Genomic DNA, 16,359 nt, shown 5'->3' on the forward strand with positions numbered 1-16,359 from the left:
AGAACTGTCCGTTTTCTTTTCCTTAGACCCCCCCCACACCCCTAAATAATCCCATTTTTTTTCTCCATTCCTCCGTGGGTTTCCAGGGGCTGTTGATTGCAGACACTTTTCTTTCCATGAATTTATTGCAAGCCATTCCTAGGGCTAATATCTGTCTTTTTTGGTGGGTCTCTGTAGTGTTCCAAACACACACATACACCCCGCATGTAGATTGAATGTATACCCCTGTCTGGTACAATCGACGCTCGTTGCCTGGCACCTCAGAGGCCCAAACATTTATAGTGGTTTAAGTTTCTGTGGACTAGTTGGTGACAGGGGTGTGTACCTGTAGATCTATATGCATATATATATACATATGCATATATGCATACAGATATGCATATGTGTATGCATGCAGGTGCATATAATATCTGTATTGTGCATGTGCATCTCGCCCCCCCGCCCGCCCAGCATTATATGTGTGTGTAATACATGTGCACACACGCACCTACATGAGCAGAAAGAAGAACAGATATCAATAGAGAGATCCAAGGGTTAGGGTGGCCAAAAATGGCTTCCCCTTTCTCTCTGTACATACATCTCTCTCGCCTGCTGCGATCACCTTTCATGCACCTGGTGAAGTGGGCTATATACAGATACGACCAATATTTGTATACTGCTTTTCCACAGAAGTTTCTCAGACAGAGCGGTTTACATTGAAATAAATAACGTAAATGTTCTAATTCTTCTTTTAGAATGTTTTTAAACTGTTGAGGGTTGTGTTATTGCTTTTAATTTGTTTTAGCTTTTCATTGTTTTACAAGTTTGTTTTAATTGTAAACCGCCCTGAGCCATTTTTGGAAGGGCGGTATATAAATCAAATAAATAAATAAATAATGTAAATGCATAAACAAAAGGGCTGTATCATCCGCCAAAGCTTATGCCACGCTAAATCTTTGTCTTTTAGGTGCCACAGACCTCTCGGCGGCTTTTTTTCTGTAAGACCCCCAACACGGCTTCCTCCTCTGGCAGCGGTCAGGTAGGTTGGGATGATTCTCCCCATTTTGCAGGTAGGGCCACTGAGGCAGAAAGAGAGTGTCTTGCCTGAGGCTGCTGATGGCCTAATCCTGTGTGCGTTTACTTGGAGCAAGGTCCCACTGGTTTCAGTGGGGTTCGCTCTCTAGTTGTGCGTTTGAGGATTGCAGCTTTGTCGGTTCAGGGGGTGTGAGATCTGGACCAATTCGACGCTTCGTCTTGCCAGGTGGTCCATGATGCCAAGGCTTGCTTTTTAGAGAGGAAGTGGAGGAAATTAAAAGGATTTAGTGCTCCCCCACTTTCCTTTTCGATTTATTTTTCTATTATTTCTTTTTCTGTTTCTGTTTCTTTTTGGTTGCATGCCTTGGCAGTTCAGTCTCTGAAATCTGGCTGCTTCCTGAGTGAAACGAACGCAACAGCTGCAGGAGCATTTCTTAAGAACTCCAGGAATGTTACGATCTGTGTTGTGTTGTGTGTGTGTGTTTGTGTCTTGCCCCGTGGGATCTGCGGATGACACACCCGGTTCCGTGGGATCTGCGGATGACACACCCGGTTCCGTTGCTGTCATTTGCATCTTGGGTTAAAGTTTCTGAGCTGTACTTTGAGCATTTCAAGATGGTTTCGCATGGCCTGGAATGTTGCTCCCACCTCCAGACGCATCCTGAAGCATCACCTGGAGCACTGATGTGTCAGATTAAATGGCACACGTGATTTGAAGCACACGGAGAGGAATGCAGGGAGTGCGTTTCTGGGAGAAGCAACACCTGTTGTTATGAGAAGACTCTCCCTCCCTGGCCCTCGTGGGTCATTCTTCGTTTGCGTGCTACAACATCATTTTCCACGGACTTGTTTCACTGACAAGAACATCTTCTATTTCTCTGAATGAGAGACCCGCTTTTGAAATCTGTCTGTGGTCTGAAGTCTAGCAGTGGGACAGACAGATGGACCTCCCTCTCTTCCTCCCGGTTATCCTGTATCCCCAACATCTCCCCCTCTGTCATGGTGAACAAGGTTGCTGACTGACAGCCTGGGTCACAAACGTCTGTTTTCTAAATGGCTAGGGTTTATTTTCCTTTGTAAACTCATTTTTATTTATTTTTCCACTGACCATGCCAGATATAAATTGTGGGCTGACAGTGCGTGTGGATTTCAGCGGGTCTCCGTAAATGTTCCTGACAAACAAAATGCTCTTTACATCTGAGGCTCAGGAGGATCTTTTGCAGAAGCTGAGGAGAAAGTCTAAGGGAACAGAGGACACCTAAATGAATACGGCAGAAGTAAATACAGGTGAAACTCGGAAAATTAGAATATCGTGCAAAAGTCCATTAATTTCAGTCATGCAAATTAAAAGGTGAAACTGATCTATGAGACAGACGCATTACATGCAAAGCGAGAGAAGTCCAGCCTTCATTGGTTATCATTGTGATGATCATGGCGTACAGCTCGTGAAAACCCCAAATCCACAATCCCAGAAAATTAGAATATTACATGGAACCAAGAAGACAAGGATTGTAGAATAGAACAATATCGGACCCCCCAAAAGTAGAAGCCCCCAATATGTATTCAGTCCTTGGTTGGGGCCCCTTTGGCAGCAATTCCTGCCTCCATGCGGCGTGGCATGGATGCTCTCAGCCTGTGGCACTGAGGAGGTGTTATGGAAGACCAGGATGCTTCCTTAGCGGCCTTCAGCTCTTCTGCATGGTTTGGTCTCATGTCTCTCATCCTTCTCTTGGCAATGCCCCATAGATTCTCTATGGGGTCAGGTCAGGCGAGTTTGCTGGCCAGTCAAGCACAGTACACTGTATACTTTTCGGAGGTCCGATATTGTTCTCTTCTACAATCCTTGTCTTCTTGGTTCCATGTAATATTCTCATTTTCTGGGATTGTGGATTTGGGGTTCTCATGAGCTGTACGCCATGATCATCACAATGATAACACATTAAGGCTGGACTGATCTCGCTTTGCATGTAATGCGTCTGTCTCATAGATCAGTTCCACCTTTTAATTTGCATGACTGAAATTAATGGACTTTGGCACGATATTCTAATTTTCCGAGTTTCACCTGTAGACCTGCAGACTGCCTCTGATGAATGTGAGCACACCTCTGTCCTGATTCTTGTCCACCTTCTAGTGTTTGGCTTTCCTTCTAGTCAGTTTACTATCCGAGGCCACCAAGTATCTCTTCAACGAAAATGTTAAAAGAGTAGGCACTAAACAGTGTTGCTGGCTAGTCATAGAGGCAAGATGGACTTTGCAAGAGCTTAGCTGCTATTGCTAATTGGGAACTGTCCCATCTCCAGGATGATTTTCCGGAGTCACTTGGTGACGGATGTGGCTTCTTGGCAACTCTGTCCGATCTCTGGATGTATACCCCAGTCGGAAATTGAAATGAAACTGGGGGATGTTGTCTTGGCATCTGATTATGTACGCTGGGCCTGGATGCGAGAACATCTTCCAAGCAAAGGATTCAGGGACCTACTAGCTGGTGTCAAAAGGGACCAGTTCTTTGAATTGGGAAACGGCCCAAATTGGATCCTGCGTTGTTGGGCAAAGATACCGTTGATAAGATTCAATAAAGGGACCAATTTAAGGAAGCCATTTGGATTGAACGGGAAATTGGTGTGTTTATATCCTCTCTGCAGCTCGCAGAGCTGAACAAATGCAGGCGGCAATTTCTCCGAGGTCACATCGGAATGCCTCTGCCACTGATCCTTTGGCATGAAGGCCTGAGCACTAATGTTCTAAATCCGAAATAAATTAAAAGGTGCTCCTTCATTTATCGCAACAAAACGGCTCCCTCCTCTGCCTCTAAAACCTGGACTGACTCTCAGCTTGCGAGCTCAGGTTGTGGTAATCTTCGACTCTGTTCCACCATCTCAAATCTTTTTTTTTTGCAAGGCTTTAATTTTAAATCTAATTATCTCAGGGCACAGTTGGGTTGTCATAAGAGACAGGGAACAGCTGCTTTTACGGTTAGTGCCCCTGGACGGAGTTTCAGGACAGGAAGTTTGGATTCATTTTTCTGTGGAAAATCTTCCGCACTGGAACATTTCCGGGGGGAAATCCCATATTTAGTTTTCCCATGGATGTTCTTCCACTTCTAAAATTTCCTTGGCTGGCTTCCGGGCTGACATTGCGCATATGAAACAGTGCAGGCTCAAGACTCCTACTGTTGCTTGAGCAAGGAAAAGGGCGACATTCGCCAGCCCTCTCTCAAGCCCCCTGTGCACCACCAACATATGTCCCCGAGGGTCATGCGAGCCTCAGGGACCTATTTTGGTGATGCACAGAGGGCTTCTGGGAAATGGGAGGCCCACCCTACATATGAATCCGGATGTCCATAACGTTCCTGCAGTTTCAGAGATGTAGCCACTCAGCACTGCAATGGATGTTTTTCACGTGATTATCCCTAGGAAATGTGGGGGTGGTACAGAGGTTTTGTTGATTTAGTGAATATTCTAAGAAAAATATTCTACATATTCTACATAAAAGAATATTATTCTACATAATATTCTACATAATAATTCTACATAAAAGAATATTATTCTACATAATATTCTACATAATAATTCTACATAAATATTCTACATAAAACTCTGAATTTGTTTCAGTGTTGATGCACATGAAGTGTTGAACCTGCCCCTGTATTAAATATCCCAGTCCAGCTTTTGTATCGCTAGTGACTTAACTTGGCTGTTGCACTGAGCTTGTCAGAAGGATTTCTATTGGCTGAGCTTCACTGATGTCACAGAAGGACAGAACAGGCAGAATTGAGAAAGCAAGAGCAGGAAGAGTGTTTAATTACATCTAATGTGGCTGAATTCTGTGCTGCTGCCATAAATATAGGTCGCCGGATGGTTAATAAGGATATATGACTGTTTTAAATTTTTATTATCACTATGTTTTCCATTTTGTCAAACTTTTTTTTAACTAATTCTAATTTCAGCCTGTTTTAATTATATACACTCAATTTATTGTTATATAACTGTAATTTTTCTCTTCTGTTTTGGCTTGTGGCTGTAACATTAAAGAGCAGAAGACGCAGGATCTCGGGAGGGCAGGTGTTCTAACCGCTCCTCTCCTAAATGGGGAAGGTGGTCCCTACATAAGAACATCAGAACAGCCCTGCTGGATCAGGCCCAAGAAGGCCCATCTAGTCCAGCATCCCGTTTTGCACAGTGGCCCACCAGATGCCGCTGGAAGCCACAGGCAGGAGTTGAGGGCGTGCCCTCTCTCCTGCCATTACTCCCCTGCAACTGGTACTCAGAGGCACCCTGCCCTTGAGGCTGGAGGTGGCCCACAGCCCTCCGACTACTAGCCATTGATAGACCTCTCCTCCATGAAGTCATCCCAACCCCTCTTCAAGCCATCCAGGTTGTTGGCCGTCACCACATCCTGTGGCAGAGAGTTCCACAAGTGGATAACGCGTTGTGTGAAAAAGGACTTCCATTTGCTGGTCCTAGATTTCCCGGCAATCAATTTCATGGGACAACCCCTGGTTCTAGTGTTGTGGGAGAGGGAAAAGAATCTCTCTCTCTCCACTTTCTCCAAACCGTGCATGATTTTATAGACCTCTATCCTGTCTCCCCGCAGTCGTCTTTTTTCTAAACTAAAAAGCCCCAGGTGTTGTAGTCTTGCCTCGTAAGAAAAGTGCTCCAGGCCCCTGATCACCTTGGTTGCCCTCTTCTGTACCTTCTCCAGTTCAACAATGTCCTTTTTAAGATGTGGTGGCCAGAATTGTACGCAGTCCTCCAAGTGTGGTCGCACCATCGTTTTGTATACGGGCATTATCATATTAGCCGTTTTATTTTCAATCCCCTTCCTAATGATCCCTAGACCATGTTCTTTTCTGGTTGCAACCCAAGTAATGGCTGTCCTTGGTTTCCCCCCCCTTGGGGGAAATGCTTTGAAAGTAAGTGCCTCGCGTGGCCATTTCTCCGGGTCCACCACCCTCCACAGATGTCAGCGGTGACATCTCCGAGTGGGGAAGTGACCACCGCTCGTCCGTGGGGTGCATGCACAGAATTGCCGCGGGCATGAAGAAGCGTGTGGGAGCGTGTGGCCAAGTGGGGAGAACTCGGGCTCCGTGGCACCTGCTTGCTGAGCCCAGAGGCAGCTTTTAAAGTGGGGATTCTCTGGTATCTAGCAGTGGGAGAGCAACTGGCTCTCTCCAGTCCCCGCACAGCATCCCTCCGGTGGCTTGTGTTGCTTTTTCGATCTTGAGCTGTTTGGGGCCAGGGAACCGTCTTATTTTTGTGTACTATTTAGTTTTCTGTGTAAACCACGGTGAGCACTTGGGTTTGAAGAGTGGTGTATAAATATCCGTAGCGCTCCAGAGGAATGAGAGGGACAGGAGGAGGGCTGCCCGGATGGACATTATTATTATTTTATTATTATTTTTATTTTTACATTTCATATCCCGCTCTCCCTCCAAGGAGCCCAGAGCGGTGTCCGACAGCCTTGAGTTTCTCTTTCACAACAACCCTGTGAAGTAGGCTAGGCGGAGAGAGAAGTGACTGGCCCAGGGTCACCCAGCTAGTTTTCATGGCTGAAGGGGGATTCGAACTCGGGTCTCCCCGGCCCTAGTCCAGCACTCTAACCACTGCACCACGCTGACGGAGAGGTGCAGGGAGGCTGAGAGAGCAGCTGGATTCTGGGCTGCCGGGTTCGAGGTCATAGAAGCAGGAGGCAACATTCTTCTCCACAAATACCGGCTTGGCTCCGAATCTTTGGGGTCCACAAAGCAGGCTGAGCGTATCCTTGCACAAGTCTCTCCTCCAAGTGGCCCTGCTGGGGGAGGCCAGTGTTTCCCCCACCCACCCACCCACCCACCCAGAAGGTTGACACCTACATCTCTGGGCCCCTTGTTAGCAGCAGCCGCCTGCCCCCCAGATTGTAGGAGTTGCTTTCAATTCACTCTTTCACTAGGGCTGTTGGTTAGCGTGGTGCGGAAAGCGAGAAGAGCCCCCACTTGAGCTCTTCGGGTGGCCGTAAGACCCCCATGCTACTGGTACATAGGAACATAGGAAACTGCCATATACTGAGTCAGACCATCGGTCTATCTAGCTCAGGATTGTCTTCACAGACTGGCAGTGGCTTCTCCAAGGTGGCAGGCAGGAATCTCTTTCCCAGCCCTATCTTGTTGGAGATGCTGCCAGGGAGGGAACTTGGGACTTTCTTGCTCTTCCCAGAGCAGCTCCATCCCCTAAGAGGGGAAGATCTTGCAGTGCTCACACTTCTAGTCTCCCATTCATATGCAAACCAGGGCAGACCCTGCTTAGCTAAGGAGAACAGTCATGCTTGCGACCACAAGACCAGCTTTCCTCTCCTAAAAAGATCTCAAGAACAGAGCCAGGAAAGATCTTAGGGAATATAGGAAGCTGCCATATACTGAGTCAGACCCTTGGTCCACCTTGCTCAGTATTGGCTTCACAGACTGGCAGCGGCTTCTCCAAGGTTGCAGGCAGGAATCTCTCTCAGCCCTATCTTGGAGATGCTGCCAGGGAGGGAACTGGGAACCTTCTGCTCTTCCCAGAGCGGCTCCATCCCCTAAGAGGGGAATCTCTTCCAGTGCTCACACTTCTCGTCTCCCTTTCATATGCAAGCCAGGGCGGACCCTGCTTAGCAAAGGGGACGAGTCATGCTTGCGACAACAAGACCAGCTTGCTAAGCTAAGCTAAGCTCCGGCCCTTGTAGAAGCGGCGTTATGGAGCAAAACGTGCAGCCACTCTTCTCAAAAATTATTTTCAAGCCAATTTTACATCATATGCAAACCAGGCACCCGGGTTTGGAAAGCCAGGATATGGCTAACTGGGCAAAGAGGCACCTTTTTAACGCAGTGATTCTCTTTATTTAGCAGGGGGAGAGTAACTGGCCCTCTCCGTCCCCAGCACAACATCCCTCCAGTGACTGTTGCTTCTGCCTACCTTGTGTTTCTTTTTAGACTGTGAGCCCTTTGGGGACAGGGATCCCTCTTATTATTATTTATTATTTCTTTGTGTCGATCTATTGTGTTTATCTCTGTGTTTATTATTTTCTCTGTGTGCCATTTGTTATTTTTCTGGGTGGCCATTTTTGGAATAGAAATCCGATTAATAATCGTGATGATGATAATAATAATGGCATCCCTGGGGGTCATGCAAGAGGTTTCTTTCCCGGGCCAGAGATCCCGCTTCTGGTGGGAGCAAGAGATCTTGCCATCCCTCGGCTTTCTCCCTCTCCTCCCTGCCACCGGCACAGCTGCTGTTGTGCACCAGGGGATAATTCATCTCAGCAGCTGGTATCTTTTTTTAAAACCCCGGGAACTGGAGACGGGAGGCTAAAGCGATTCCACTCCACCCGTCACCTTGTCAGCTGACGGCCCCTGCAGAATCGGCCCGAACGGCGCGCTCCCCCGGTGTGGCTGCTGCCCGGCGCCTTGTTGCTTTCCTTCATACCTGCCACGCCGCCCTCATGCCCGAAGGGAGATCTGGGCACGGACTCTGGAGCGGCATCTTTGTACTGTGTGCTTGACAGCCAGCGGGAGAGTCTGCATCTTGCCTTCAGCCCGACCCGGGTGCCTGCAAGAGGTCTCGGAAGGCGGTTGGGTTTTGTTTTTTGTTTTAAAAAGAGCGGTTCTTGCAGCCCCTTGCAAAGACTCGCGCCTCCATCCTGTGCGGGCGCCGGGGCTTGGGGGCCGGGAGCAGAGGCCTTTGGCCGGGTCTCTGCAGCCAAAGGCGGAAAGAGCGTGAGCTGCAATTGACAGGTGTGCTTGGATGAGAACAACCCCCCCCACAAAAAAAGTGTGTGTAAAAATACGTGGTGTTCTTTCCATCCTTCCTTTCTGTCCCAAAATAAAGGACCTCAGCTTAGGGGGAGAGGAGAGCTGGTCTTGTGGTCACGAGCATGACTGGTCCCCATAGCTAAGCAGGGTCCGCCCTGGTTGCATATGAAAGGGAGACTAGAAGTGTCAGCACTGGAAGAGATTCCCCCTCAGGGGATAATGGGGCCGCTCTGGGAAGAGCAACTAGGCTCCAAGTTCCCTCCCTGGCAGCATCTCCAAGATAGGGCTGAGAGAGATTCCTGCCTGCAACCTGGGAGAAGCCGCTGCCAGCCTGTGAAGACAATACTGAGCTAGGTGGACCAAGGGTCTGACTCAGTATATGGCAGCTTCCTATATTCCCTGAGATCTTTCCTGGCTCTGAACTTGAGATCTTTTTAGGAGAAGAGAGCAGGTCTTGTGGTCGCCAGCATGACTGGTCCCCTTAGCTAAGCAGGGTCCGCCCTGGTTGCATTTGAAAGGGAGACTAGAAGTGTGAGCAATGGAAGAGATTCCCCCTCAGGGGATGGAGCCGCTCTGGGAAGAGCTGAAGGTTCCCAGTTCCCTTCCTGGCAGCATCTCCAACGAGAGAGGGCTGGGAGAGAGATTCCTGCCTGCAACCTGGGAGAAGCCGCTGCTGCCAGTCTGTGAAGACAATACTGAGCTAGGTGGACCAAGGGTCTGACTCAGTATACGGCAGCTTCCTATATCCCCTAAGATCTTTCCTGGCTCTGTACTTGAGATCTTTTTAGGAGAGGAAAGCTGGTCTGGTGGTCGCAAGCAGGACTTGTCCCCTTAGCTAAGCAGGGTCTGCCTTGGTTGCATATGAAAGGGAGACTAGAAGTGTGAGCACTGGAAGAGATTCCCCCTCAGGGGATAATGGGGCTGCTCTGGGAAGAGCATTTAGGTTCCATTTAGGTTCCCTCCCTGGCAGCATCTCCAATGAGATAGGGCTGGGAGAGAGACTCCTGCCTGCAACCTTGGAGAAGCCGCTGCCAGTCTGTGAAGACAATCCTGAGCTAGATGGACCAATGGTCTGACTCTGTATATGGCAGCTTCCTATGTTCCTATGGTAGAGCCCTGCGTTGCACGGAGAAGGTCCCAGGATCAATCCCTGGCGGCATCTCCAGGTAGGTCTCGGGGAAACCCTTCGCTGTCTGAAACCAGGGAGAGCCGCTGCCAGACCGGGTCGGCCGTATTTAGCTAGATGGACCAAGGGTCAGACTCAGCGGAAGGCAGCTTCCTGTCCAGAAAACCCGCTCTGTGTTCGGAGCTGGTGACCAAGCCGGCTCGATCGAAAAGCTGCCACCACGGAGACGTGCCTTGCGTTTTGCTTGGACTTCTGCCGCCCACTGGCTGGTCTCCTAGCAGCGTTCTGTTTGTTTCCCTCTGGTGAGGACTGCGTGTTGTTCTCTGGTGCCCTGCTTTGTGGCCGTCCTGCTGCGACGGAGCCTGCAGAAGCCGCCGCCACTGTCCTTTGGAACTGCCCTCCACTTGTTCTTCTTTCTGATCCGGACCACAGGCCTAATGGTAGTGGATTCCAGGAAGACAGGTTTGTGCCCAGCCCGTCCTTATAGTCTTTTCCAGACTAGCCCCCCCCGGGCTGCCACTCGCTTTCCCCGGTAGCGAGGACAGGGGCAGCCAACCAGAGGCCCTCCAGATGTTTTCGGACTACAGCCCCCATCACCCCCTGCCGCCGTGAATTGCAGCAGAGGGGATGGGTCCTGTCGGCCACCCCGTCCTCCTCTCAGCCCTGTCGAAGGGGCTGGATATCAGCCCGGCACAGAGAGGCTTTTTATTGATGGTTGGATTTATATATGTATCTATAAATGCATATATTTTTCTAGGCTGCAAGACATGAGTCCTCCCAAACGGGATTTCCTCTGTTCGTATCCAGAAATGGGGTGCATTTGGCAGCTGGGTCTGCTTCTGAGCGCCTAGGAGGCAGGCAGGGTCGACTTCTGTAGTTTATTTCTGCGGGAAATAAGGATGGGTGAAGGGTTGGGGTGGGTGCAGATGCTGCATCTCCTGAAAATGCATCTCCTGAAAATGCATCTCAGATGCATCTCCTGAAAATGCATCTCCTGCATCTGCTGGAAATAAGAATGGGTGAAGAGTTGGGGTGGGTGCAGACGCTGCATCTCAGGAAAATACATCTCAGATGCATCTCAGGAAAATGCATCTCCTGAAAATGTATCTCAGAGCCCCAGGTGGCGCAGTGGTAAAACTGCCGCCCTGTAACCAGAAGGTTGCAAGTTCGATCCTGACCAGGGGCTCAAGGTTGACTCAGCCTTCCATCCTTCCGAGGTCGGTCAAATGAGTACCCAGAATGTTGGGGGGGGCAATATGCTAAAATCATTGTAAACTGCTTAGAGAGCTCCGGCTATAGAGCGGTATATAAATTTGCTATTGCTATTGCTATCTCCTGAAAATGCATCTCCTGAAAATGCATCTCAGATGCATCTCCTGCATCTGCTGGAAATAAGAATGGGTGAAGGGTTGGGGTTGGTGCAGATGCTGCATCTCAGGAAAATGCATCTCCTGAAAATGCGTCTCCTGAAAATGCATCTCCTGCATCTGCTGGAAATAAGAATGGGTGAAGGGTTGGGGTGGGTGCAGACGCTGCATCTCAGGAAAATGCATGTCCTGAAAATGCATCTCAGATGCATCTCCTGAAAATGCATCTCCTGAAAATGCATCTCCTGCATTTGCTGGAAATAAGAATGGGTGAAGGGTTGGGGTGGGTGCAGATGCTGCATCTCAGGAAAATGCATCTCCTGAAAATGCGTCTCCTGAAAATGCATCTCCTGCATCTGCTGGAAATAAGAATGGGTGAAGGGTTGGGGTGGGTGCAGACGCTGCATCTCAGGAAAATGCATGTCCTGAAAATGCATCTCAGATGCATCTCCTGAAAATGCATCTCCTGAAAATGCATCTCCTGCATTTGCTGGAAATAAGAATGGGTGAAGGGTTGGGGTGGGTGCAGATGCTGCATCTCAGGAAAATGCATCTCCTGAAAATGCGTCTCCTGAAAATGCATCTCCTGCATCTGCTGGAAATAAGAATGGGTGAAGGGTTGGGGTGGGTGCAGACGCTGCATCTCAGGAAAATGCATCTCAGGAAAATGCATCTCAGATGCATCTCCTGAAAATGCATCTCCTGAAAATGCATCTCCTGCATTTGCTGGAAATAAGAATGGGTGAAGGGTTGGGGTGGGTGCAGACGCTGCATCTCAGGAAAATGCATGTCCTGAAAATGCATCTCAGATGCATCTCCTGCATCTGCTGGAAATAAGGATGGGTGAAGGGTTGGGGTTGGTGCAGATGCTGCATCTCAGGTTTTGGGGCTGGCATGTCGGGATGAGCGCCAACTGGGGGTGGCCGGGTCTTGCTCCCAATACGAACAGGACTCCAACATGGTTCTAATGTGGTCCCCCCCCCCACACACACTTTTAGTTGTCTAATAACATTGGGTCCATTCTGGATGTACATTAGAACAGCTAAACATGACTTCTGGTCCTCGCCTCTCTGACCTGAGAAATTCAGCCCCCTCTCCTGCTGTTTTTTTCTTCTTAAAAAGCAGACGGGGTGCAGTGGGGAGTGAATCTTGTCTGGGGCGCGCGCATCCCTTCTGTCTTCTTGGGAGCTTTAACTCAGACCAGCCCCAGCACTGCCCCTTTAATTAATGGTTGCTTTGCAGACAGCTGGTGTGATTCTGTCTCCTTTTAATCCCCTCTGCCGCTCATTTGCATATGGCTTAGTAGTCAATGACCTTCTTCCTCCCAGAAATGCAGGGATTCCTGCTCCTCTTATGACACACACATTGCCTCTATAGGTAAGACCGATCTCTTGTCTATTTGATCTTGCTCTGTTAAAGAATTATGATGTAGGCCTCAAAGTTACACACGACTCTGCTTCAGGCAGAGTTCTGTCTGACATCTAAAGCTTGCACACTTGGTGTGGCTCCGTTTAGAGATCACCTGAAATATCTCTACGATTCATTCTGTGAGTCCACCGTGGTGGACATGGTGATCCATTCCTGTGAGGTAGGAAAACAGACTGTTGATGAAACGGATGATCAAGGACCTTGGTGGAATTTTAGGTCGTTTGCCAGAGACGGCAGGCTTCAGGAAGCGGAAGTCGGGATGTGGATGCACCAGAATCCTGTCTACATTCTGAGAATGTGGATTTCTGGATTTTTTAAAAAAATGCAAATCATGATGCAAATGATTGAATGCAAATGATTTGTATTAAGCTGCCTTATTGGCATGTCTTTATTCTGGGCTATATTTTGCCGTTTTTGTAGAATTCGGACGCCTTTTTGGGTGGCCAGTATTTTGGGGGAGAGAGAATCCTTTTGTTTAGCAATAGGCAGCCATTCGGATGTGTGTGGAATGGTACCATCCTATCCACATTTACTTGGAAAGAAGCTGTATCTAGTAGGCCTTGTTCCTGGATAAATAAGCATGTGTATTTTATTCATTCATTCATTCATTCATCGCATTTTTATACCTTATATGTGGGGTATAATGGGTATTGGGTGACCAGGGGGTATATTTTATACCTTATATGTGGGGTTGCAGTCTCTTAGTTTCTGACCATGTTCTTACATGAAAGCCCAAACTAATGACGAAAAGTGTGGTTCGGATGCCACTTTACGAAAGAAGGTAGCACATCCCACACCTTTCCGAGGTGCGCCTTGGGTTTATTTCCATTGTGATTATTGCTCCGGGTTTATATGGGGCCATCTGCATACATGGCACTCAGCCGATTCCATGAAAAGCCAGACCAAAAGAGTCAACCCGCGGAGCGAGTCTCTGCCCCAAGCAGCCTACAATCTACAGGTGAAACTCGGAAAATTAGAATATCGTGCAAAAGTCCATTAATTTCAGCAGTGCAAATTAAAAGGTGAAACTGATCTATGAGGCAGACGCATTACATGCAAAGCGAGATCAGTCAAGCCTTAATTGGTTATCATTGTGATGATCGTGGCGTACAGCTCATGAGAACCCCAAATCCACAATCCCAGAAAATTAGAATATTACATGGAACCAAGAAGACAAGGATTGTAGAAGAGAATAATATCGGACCTCTGAAAAGTAGAAGCATGCCTATGTATTCAGTCCTTGGTTGGGGCCCCTTTGGCAGCAATGACTGCCTCCATGCGGCGTGGCATGGATGCTCTCAGCCTGTGGCACTGAGGAGGTGTTATGGGAGACCAGGATGCTTCCTTAGCGGCCTTCAGCTCTTCTGCGTTGTTTGGTCTCATGTCTCTCATCCTTCTCTCGGCAATGCCCCATAGATTCTCTATGGGGTCAGGTCAGGCGAGTTTGCTGGCCAATCAAGCACAGTACACTCTATACTTTTCGGAGGTCCGATATTGTTCTATTCTACAATCCTTGTCTTCTTGGTTCCATGTAATATTCTCATTTTCTGGGATTGTGGATTTGGGGTTTTCACGAGCTGTACGCCATGATCATCACAATGATAACCAATGAAGGCTGGACTTCTCTCGCTTTGCATGTAATGCGTCTGTCTCATAGATCAGTTTCACCTTTGAATTTGCATGACTGAAATTCATGGACTTTTGCACGATATTCTAATTTTCCGAGTTTCACCTGTAAATGCCCACAGAGGCAGGTGAGTGGCCAAGGAAGCCCGGAGCAGGTGTGCCCAGGTGCGATTGCAGGTGTCTGGGTTTCTTGTGAATCGGGAGGAGGGTGGAAGGAATCGGGCAAAGATGCTTCGGACAGGGGGGAATATGGAGCATTCGAGGGCGGGGAGCAAGGGGCACTGCTCTCTCGGCATCCGGGCATGTGGGGCAGGAGCCCCACGTGCACAGAGTGGTCCCTCCTCTCCGTCCTCCTGCTCGGAGCAGCCGAACAGTCCGTCTCGGGCGCCTTGTGTTGAGTGTAAGTGGTGCTTCCTCCTCCTCCCTGCACGTTTTTGGCCTGCCGCCTGGGTGACACCTTCCCTTTGCTCCGCAGCACGCTTGCGTCTGAAGGGAAGGCCGCCCGGCCGCCGCCAGGAGACCAAGCCGCCCACAGGTGGGGATCGGGCGCCTTTCCGAGGGGATATTCCTCCGGGGCTGCAGCCAGCTGATGCTAATTGGAGGTAATGGCGCTTTCTCGCTTTCAGTCTTGAAGTTATAGTCCTGGCGATGCCAGCAGGACGCATCTGGCGAGGGTGGCCTTGGGCAGGTGAAAGGCTCCCCAAGGCTGCCCGGAGTGAGCGGTTTCTGGCCTCTCCATCTTCGAGTGGAAGGAGAGCTGGTCTGGTGGTGGCAAAGCAGGACTGGTCCCCTTAGCTAAGCAGGGTCCGCCCTGGCTTGCATATGAAAGGGAGACTTGAAGTGTGAGCACTGCAAGAGATTCCCCCTCAGGGGATGATGGGGCCACTCTGGGAAGAGCAATTAGGCTCCAAGTTCCCTCCCTGGCAGCATCTCCATCGAGATAGGGCTGGGAGAGAGACTCCTGCCTGCAACCTTGGAGAAGCCGCTGCCAGTCTGTGAAGACAATACTGAGCGAGGTGGACCAAGGGTCTGACTCAGTAGATGGCAGCTTCCTATATTCCCTAAGATCTTTCCTGGCTCTGTACTTGAGATCTTTTTAGGAGAGGAAAGCTAGTCTTGTGGTCGCAAGCAGGACTTGTCCCCTTAGCTAAGCAGGGTCCACCCTGGTTGCCTATGAATGGGAGACTAGAAGTGTGAGCACTGCAAGATATTCCCCTCAGGGGATGGAGCCGCTCTGGGAAGAGCATCTAAGGTTCCCAGTTCCCTCCCTGGCAGCATCTCCAACGAGATAGGGCTGGGAGAGAGACTCCTGCCTGCAACCTTGGAGAAGCCGCTGCCAGTCTGTGAAGACAAAACTGAGCTAGGTGGACCAAGGGTGTGACTCCGTATATGGCGGCTTCCTATGTTCCTATGTTACATAAGAACATCAGAACAGCCCTGCTGGATTAGGCCCAAGGAGGCCCATCTAGTCCAGCATCCTGTTTCGCACAGGGGCCCACCAGATGCCGCTGGAAGCCACAGGCAGGAGTTGAAAGGGGCCTGCCTGTAGCCCTCCAACTAGTAGCCGATGATAGACCTCTCCTCCATGAAGTTATCCAAGCCCCTCTTCAAGCCTTCCGGGTTGTTGGCTGTCGCCCCATCTTGTGGCAGAGAGTTCCACAAGTGGACGATGCGTAGCGTGTGGAAAAAGAACTTCAGTTTGCTGGTCCTCAATGCCCCGGCAATCAATCTCATGGGGTGACCCCTGAAACGGTGCCTGTGCAGATTCCCGTGCTCTCGTGGGTTTCTGATCTTCCCTCCCGCCCCCCATCTCCGTCTCAATCTTGGCTGGTGGCTGCTGTGTACATAACTCCTGCCATCTTAATTCAATTTTTCTTTAATGGTGTCGTCTTTTAATTGCTACCAATTGCGGTGACCAAGGCTACATCTCTGCAGCGGAACCAGGCGTTGCTCGTTGCATGCAAAGATGAATAGTACTCATTAAGCCTAATTGGAAGTTTGCGAGGGAGGACAGGAGTGGCCTGGATTGTTTCCTT

General features: G+C 49.3%; 1 protein-coding gene across 6 annotated transcripts in view; it reads left to right on the plus strand.

Annotated features, from left to right (window-relative positions):
* CUEDC1 (CUE domain containing 1) overlaps nucleotides 1-16,359 on the plus strand; it is a 51,741-nt gene that overhangs the window by 1,828 nt on the left and 33,554 nt on the right. For 3 of the 6 annotated variants that reach the window (XM_053275225.1, XM_053275224.1, XM_053275226.1), the window contains exons 2-3: nucleotides 947-1,018; nucleotides 14,799-14,925. The gene's annotated coding sequence lies outside the window, so the exon portion shown is untranslated. The remainder of the gene's footprint in view (nucleotides 1-946; nucleotides 1,019-14,798; nucleotides 14,926-16,359) is intronic. The other 3 variants (XM_053275222.1, XM_053275221.1, XM_053275223.1) reach the window with 1 other exon arrangement.

Source organism: Hemicordylus capensis, chromosome 12 (genome assembly GCF_027244095.1).
Source record: "Hemicordylus capensis ecotype Gifberg chromosome 12, rHemCap1.1.pri, whole genome shotgun sequence".
Lineage (NCBI taxonomy): Eukaryota > Metazoa > Chordata > Lepidosauria > Squamata > Cordylidae > Hemicordylus > Hemicordylus capensis.